Below are 7,836 nucleotides of genomic sequence, written 5' to 3' on the forward strand. Positions count from 1 at the left end.
ATTCCTCACAGTATTGACTTGTTGCATCTTTAGAGGCATGGATCATGTTCAAACTGACATTTATCTGAGTCCCTGTCTCTTCTCCCCCATTAGACTGTCACCTTGTTGACAGCAAGATCTGTGTCTTACTCATGTGTTATTGTTGCAGTGCTTAAGAAAATGCCTTGCATGTTTATGGTACCAGTGCCATAAATACAACTTTATCTGGGTTCACAAAGGTTTTCAGCAGTTGGTGCTCATCCTCATCTCCTGGGCAGGCACCTCCTGGCATGGCCAGGTTCTGAATTAGCCTCATGAGTCACTTTTTAAAAGCAAACCTTCCTGGTCAAATTCAATTTTGTTGTTTTTTTCCAGTCACCTACAACGGTCTCCTTTCCCTTCTCTGCCAGAGCACCACTATCCTGCACTGATCACTGACTGCTGACTCCTTTTTTTCATCCATCCCACTTTTTCTCCTCATTTTCCCTTTTTTGACTCCTGCCAGATTCTTTCATTTACTCATTTAACACATAACCTATAGCACACACAGGCTGCAATGGGCAGGCACCCCAAGAACTATGAGATAACAAGAGTGGAATACAATTACCCATTTTTAAAAGCATCTGAAACAACTGCTATCTCTAAGCAGATTACCCCCCAAAGGACCTATTATAAGTAAAATGTTTAAATTCTTTTTACCTATTATCTCAAAGACTACCCATGATGCCTGGCATCCCAGGACCCACCTTAGGGAATGCCCCTCTAGTTCGATGTGGTTGACCAGTTTGGACCAGGCAGTCAGGAAATGAGGTTCTTGTTCTAGCTCCCCTCACTAGCTACTTGTAAGAACTTCAGCCCCTCTTGGGATCTCTGTTTTTTCACTAGCAAAATTCAGAAATTGGCCTCTGTTAGTAGTTCTCAGGATATTTTCCAAAGAACTTGCATTTTGTGGAACTTTAATGGAAATCACTTTTTTAATGGGGGAAAAACTGTGCCATAATTAAACTGACTTGAAAATAAATTATTTAAACAAATTAAAACTGGTTTCCAGTTTTTTCTTTTGTTGTCCCAACTCTTCTCAGTATCTTTAATAAGTTGATGTGCCTTGAGAATCTTGAGGGACCAGAGTAGGAACCTCAGTAATGTTTCCTCAACTTACTTAAACACAGAACCTAAGTAATGGAATCAGTGTTACTCGGAAACCAGTTTGGAAAATACAGATGACAACCTCTGTCACCAACATTCCTTCCAGCTGTACTGAACACTGGCCACCTGTGCCTTTACTAAACATTTTAAAACAATTTTAAAAAGCCAAAAGAATAAGCTGAAAAATGGTAAAGTATCCAAGTGCCAAGAATTTTTGCCCGGGCTTCGCTGGTGGCACAGTGGTTGAGAATCCGCCTGCCAATGCAGAGGACATGGGTATGATCCCTGGTCTAGGAAGATCCCACATGCGGTGGAGCAACAAAGCCCGTGCACCACAACTACTGAGCCTGAGCTCTAGAGCCCACCAACCACAACTATTGAGTCTACATGCCACAACTACTGAAGCCCGCGCGTGTAGAGCCTGTGCTCCACAGCAAGCCACCACAATGAGAAGCCTGTGCACCACAACGAAGAGTAGCCCCCACTCTCTGCCTAGAGAAAGTTTGCTCACAGCAACAAAGATGCCAACACAGCCAATAAATAAATAAAAGAATTTTTGCCCATCAAATCAATCCACAAATATTTATTGTGTGCTAATTCTGTGAAAAGCATGGAGCTGATCCAGGTGTGTTCTTGGCAAAAGGCATTGTGTTCTACCTTAGGGTAGATGATATCTGAAGCATAGAGCTGCCCAGGCTTCTGGGCCACCATGTACCTTTTCATTTCACAATTGCTTACAAACTGACGTTTCCATTTCCTAAAGCCCTGCTCCTATGGGTTATGTTAATTTAGCTGTTGATTGAGAGAAGAGAGCCCTTCCTCTTAATTCATTCTCTCCAGAATGATGGAATTACAACTTCCATTTCCCTTAAGAATGACCCATTCCAGGAGCTTAGGCCATGAAGGGCCACCACTGTGGCCCAGGATGAGATAACTGTTCAGAGGTGGCAACAGAGGCTCTGTGCTATATGGTCAGATAGACATTATTTACCTCGTCTTCCCCAGATTCCTCTACTTTAAGCACTGTTGATACCTAGAGGTGCACAAAGAGTGTTTAATTTGTTAGGGTGCATGGAGGCGGGGTAAGGATAGAGGGTAGTTTCTAGTCTTTGCCTCTTGAGACAAGTTATTGACTATGTCCCTAGCTAGCTGTGTTGCTTTGAGTGTTTCACTTCCCCTCTGGGTTGATGAAATGTCTTGATTTCTTGCACTATAAAGGAGTTGGCCCTGCAGGGAGTCTTTAAAGAGCCATTTCGCTTCTGACACGCTGTGATGCTGGGCAAGGCACTGAGATGGCACCTCTGGGGTCCTAGCAGTGGGGAACAAGAGATGAGAGGGTTTGCTGCTGGTGGCAGGGGAGAATTCCACTGGGTGTGAACAGAGGGACTGTCACTCTCAACCCAGGGGCTTTCTCTGAATGCAAAACTCAGATAATATCACCTCCCTCCATCCCAAAGGCCAGTGTAGGGTTGGGAGTGCTAATGAGTTAATGTGGGTAAATTACTTAGAACTGCACAGATGCCAGGCAAAAGATAAGCACCTCAAATTACTGCTATTGCCTGTGGAACTCTCTAGGCCCTTTTCATTCATTGGGCAAAGCCCCTTTGAGAACGTGAGTTTCTTAGTAAGCACTGCTCATGCCCTTGAATGAGATCAAGAGGAGCCCACCTCTCTCTGGAGACTGAGGGGCGCCTTAGCCCACTTCCTTCCGAAGAACTTTCAGATGCTACTGTCACAACAACTTTATCTGCTTGAACTGACATCTTGCCTCCTATTCAGTCGAACCAAGGACTGAATTTTAGGAATTCCTGTAAGGCACTGAATTGTTCTTTAGCACAAATGGTAAAAGACATGAAACATGCTCTGAAAAAAGAGAGAGTTGCGTAAAGAACTCTAATAATGCTGACAGTAGCTGACATTTGTGTTGTTTTAACACTTCCTGAGCACTTTTACATATACTTTCACCGCCTCCCTGTGAAGTGGACAAGCAGATGTCGCTCTCTCTGTTTACAGGTGAGGAAAATGAGACAAGTAGATCACTGGTAACCATGGGACTTTTATACTAAAAGGAAATTTGGGGGTGTCTAGTCCAAACCCTTCATTTTACAAATGGAGAACCAGAGACCCAGAGAAGTTAAGTGAGTTGCCCAAAGTGACACAACTTTGAGTCTCTTGGATAAAAGTTAAATATATGAACCCATTTCTGGTCACCAGAGCCTCCTGCTATCAGATGAGCCCATTTTAAGGAAGCAGGCTTACTGGAAGTGAGGAAGGAGGGGGCATAGGGCCTGGGAGGCTTTGTATGATGTTTAGAAGCTGTCGATGAGGGCATTTTCAAGAATCTATTTCCTAGAGTAGAGTATAGAGTAATATGAAGCATAGCACAAAGAAGTAGATTCAGTGTTTAAAAATAGCATGTACCAAAGAAAGGCCAATGAGGTTTTACTTCCCCAATTCAAGTTTTGAGGGGTTTTCTTGGTGCATTTGTCTTTGTGTTCTTCCCCCCCACCAAATCACTCCTGCTACCTGAGGATTTAGAAACAAGCAAAACTAAGGTTGAGGAACTCTAGCAGCTCACCTTTTCCCAAAGAGTCCATAAATTGTAACACATCTCCTACACCTGGCCTGAGTTGTAAGCCTGTGAAAACTCCAGCTCCTCAGAACTGTGCAATTACAGGACCATTCAGCCAGTGCTTTCTAGTGCTTGCTACAACTGCCACACCCTGCATGGAATTAATTGTGTTGGATATGGGTAGAGAAGAACTCCAGTTGTGTCTCTGGACCTTTTTTTTTTTTTTTTTTTTTGCATTCTTCTGGAACACTGGGTCCTCAGCTGGGCCCCACACTTCTCAGAGTTCATCCCCTCTTCTCCAATGAACCCTGAGTTCACATAAACTGCCATTATGCCCTTGTCTAGTCTGTATCCACACAGTTTCCACTTGCCTCCCAAACCAGGCAGTAGAGCCCAAGGAGCCTGGTGTGGAAATGATGTGGATGCTTTATGCTGGGAAATAAAAGGAGTGAGTGGTCATGGGTGATGATTAAGAGAGCCTGATCTACAAAGAAACACAACCAGGGGAGGCTGGAGGGGGTAGAGAGTGGGCTTAAGAGGTCAATGCTGGGCAGAGGGAGACACATCAAGAAAAGGAATTTAATGACGGGAACTAGTCAAACATCTATTTATTTTGGGAAAAAAAGAAACAAAGTAGTGGAAAGTAAGAAAAGGGGTAAGCCAAAAGATATATTTCTTTTTATTATGAAATGTTTACAATAAAATGAAGTTAGTCCCATGGAAGGTCGGAGACAGAAGATCCTGGGAGCTGGCCTATGGAGACCAACTTGCTCAGAACACAGATGAAAAAGCTGAGGCCCTGAAAGCAGAAGAGGTCTGGCTCCAGGCAAGTTACACACAGCCACGTCACCCCTCCTCATTATGTGGTTCTCTGCCATGTCTTGGCCTTCAGCCCTCACTTCCTCCTTCTTTCCCTCCCTTCCTCCCTTCCTCTCTTCCTCCCTTTCTCTCTCTCTCTCCCCCCCTTCTCTTTTTCCCTTCCCTCCTTCCTTCCTTCCTCTCACCCTTCCTCTCTCCTTCCCTCTCTCTCTCCTTCTTTCCTGCCTTCTCTCTCTCCTTCCTTCCTGCCTTCTCTCTTTCTTCATTTCTCTTCCTTCCTTTCCTTTCCTTTCTTTTTCTTTTTTCTTTTCTTTCATTCCAAAAAGGGCAGCTTCCAGAAAGAAAAACAAGAACTGACATTTTAAAGCAGCCCCAGGAAATCCCCAAACTCCGCATTTAACACAACGCGATTGGCAGCCCTCCAGCTCAATTGACAAAGCCAGCATCTCAATAGGAACTAGCAGGCAACAAGGCAACCTCCAAGAACCAAGAATTCAAAAGAAAGAAAAAAAATAACTCCTGAGGGGGCCACTTAAAATCTTACCACCATTTCTTGTGTTGTGGGGTGTATGTACGTGTGAGTGCATTTTGTTTTTAGAAAGTTCTCTTTGAGGTCACTGAATCTAGGTCAGTGATTTATTGATGAGCTTCAAAGGGTGCAAAAACATTCTAAAATTTTATGCAAATTTTATTATGAATATGTATTTTCTGCCCCAAGAGGTCTGTAGCTTCTTTTAATAGGACCCCCAAAAGAGTCATGTCCCAGAAAAGATCAAGGTTCTGAGAAATCCTAGCACAAGGATTTCCAAACATTGAATTTTCTCTAACCTAATGTATGCTGACCTTGCTTGACCATGGGACTCTTTTTTTTACAAAATATCTATTCACTTCTTATGAAATACACACTGGGAAGTAGTGATACAATAGAATGGGACCTGAGCTAGAAGGCAAAAATCCTTAATTATAATCCTTGTTGTGCTACTAATTGGCTGTGTGACCTTAGGCCATTGGACAGCTCTAAAGGTATAGAACTTAAAAGGTCTCTCTGATTCTTTCTGGGGCTGTGATTTACACAATATTATGTCTTGGATTCTGCTTATAGCCATTTCCTATGATGATACATATTTTCATCCAGGGGACTGTACAGTACCTGCTATCCTTACAAGCCACAGTCTCTTAAGAATCCTTCAGAGAGAGAAAGTAAATATCTAAGCACTAGACAGGATGGAACCACACTGCAAAGTGGGGGTGGCTTTATCACCACGATGAGTGCATGTGGGAAGCTCAAAGCCATAGACCTTAGTAAACAAAAGGGCAGCTGACAGGAGGCCATGTGCATTTGATGGGGCTGTATTTTTGGAAACTGCACAACCTCTTTGAAGCCAGCAAGATTTTACCCAGCATGACCTTAAAAGTGAATGCCTCTTTTCAAAGGACCAAAATTATTCCCACAGGTATTATTACCCTCTGGGAGAATCCCCTATCTTAGAGAAAAGGAGTGCTGACTCTAGCTCACTTTCAAAGGTGGTTGAGTCAGTAACAGCAAGCTTTCCCAGGGACTACTAGAACACTAAGTACCACCTGTGAAGGTCTTGGGCTCTTGCACAATCAGTGGGGAGTTAGCCCAGGGTGACACACTAAGACTACATGTGCCTTCTGCATCTGAGGCACAGGAAGCTCTATAAAAATTTTGTAGGCATAACATAGGAAAGATGTCATAAAAAGCAGGGGCCCCGGGCTGCAGGGAACAGGGCCAGAGCTACGTTGAAACTTGTTCCACAGAAGGGCTTTCCCCAGCCACTACTATGGCGGTGTATATGTCCTTGTATCCAGGTAGGGCCACATGTCCAGGCCTGCGGTGCTGAGTGCAGCTTCCTGCCTCATCCAGGGAATCTTTCGAAAATAAATCTATCTCATCACCCCTTTGCTCCCTGGTGCTCCATGAAATTTAAACAGTCTGGCGAAGCACACCCACACCTCCCAGCTGGGAACACACTGCCTTGCCTTTGAAAGGTTGGGATCAACAAATGGAAAACTGTACAGCTATAGAAAAGAACAGGGAAGATCTCTATATACTCCAATGGAAAATTCTCCAAGACTACATTAGATATAGATCAGTGTTAATATATGCCACTTTATGTTACAAGAAAGGAGAAACAAGAATATGACTTGTTTATATTTGCATGAAGAAAGGATATACAAGAAATGAATATAACTGTTTATATCTATAAAAGCTAAGGGGAGATGAGGTCTACAGGGTCCAGGATGGAGGCAAGATTTCTCAGCGTATACTTGTTTATATTCCTGTAATTTTGGGACATATTAAAAAGTATAACAGCCTAGGTTCTGGAATCAGCAGAACTGGGTTCGAATACTGGCTCTTGTGTTTCCAAGTTTTGAGCAAGTTACCTCATCTTCACTGACCCTCAGTTTCCTCACCTGTAAAATCACCTGGGTCATACAGTACCTATTGCATTACGGCTGCTGTTCAAAAATAAGGTTTGTAAAATACTCAGCAGGATGCCTGACATAGTGTAAGTACCTAATTAATAATACTTTGATTGATGTTGATATTATTTTTACTTATTGAATTCTGACTGATCCTTCAGACTTGAGTAAAATGTAAGCAGTTTTGCCTGAGCCACGGCAAAGTGAAGCGTTTCTTTCTCCATCCCTCCCACGATAAGCGTGTTTAGTCTCATGCCGTTCCCCCAGGCTCAGCTTTTTGTTTTCACACTGGCTCCCCAATAGACTGTGGGCTCCTAAGGGGACAAAACCCTGCTCCTGCATCAGGCACGGAGTAGGGGATTGTCAAGAAGTGGCGAAAGAATAAAGGAACTAATACAATGTTGCTTTTCTGTACAAGAGCCTGTCTGAGGCTGTCAGTGGGAGTTTCACTTCCTGGTTTGGCCCAGCAGATGCCTGCCTGTCACTCGCTGGGTCTGCAGGGAGTTGCCAGGAGAATAAACTGCAACAAGCCGCCTTTGGTGCGTGCAGCTGAAGCCTGGCTTGGCTGAAAACCTGCCAACGAGGGGAACTGTGGCAATTTGTAGGGGCCTCCAGAACAGCAGGAAGCCGGAGCTCTCCCGGGAGCCCCAGGCATGCAGGATCCGGGCAGAACGTGCGGAAGAACACTCCAGCTGTCCCGGGAACATGCTGACCCGATGGACTGGAGCAGGGTTGATGTTTCTGCCTCAGCGCGGTGGCCGGTGGCCGGGCGCAGTAGCCCCTGAGCTACTTCTGCTCTCACTGAGCCTGCTTCACTGGAGACAGCATGATGCAGAGCAAGAGCTGACAAACATAAAACCAGAGTGCCGAAG

This window comes from Hippopotamus amphibius, chromosome 5 (assembly GCF_030028045.1).
Source record: "Hippopotamus amphibius kiboko isolate mHipAmp2 chromosome 5, mHipAmp2.hap2, whole genome shotgun sequence".
In the NCBI taxonomy this organism is placed as follows: Eukaryota; Metazoa; Chordata; class Mammalia; order Artiodactyla; family Hippopotamidae; genus Hippopotamus; species Hippopotamus amphibius.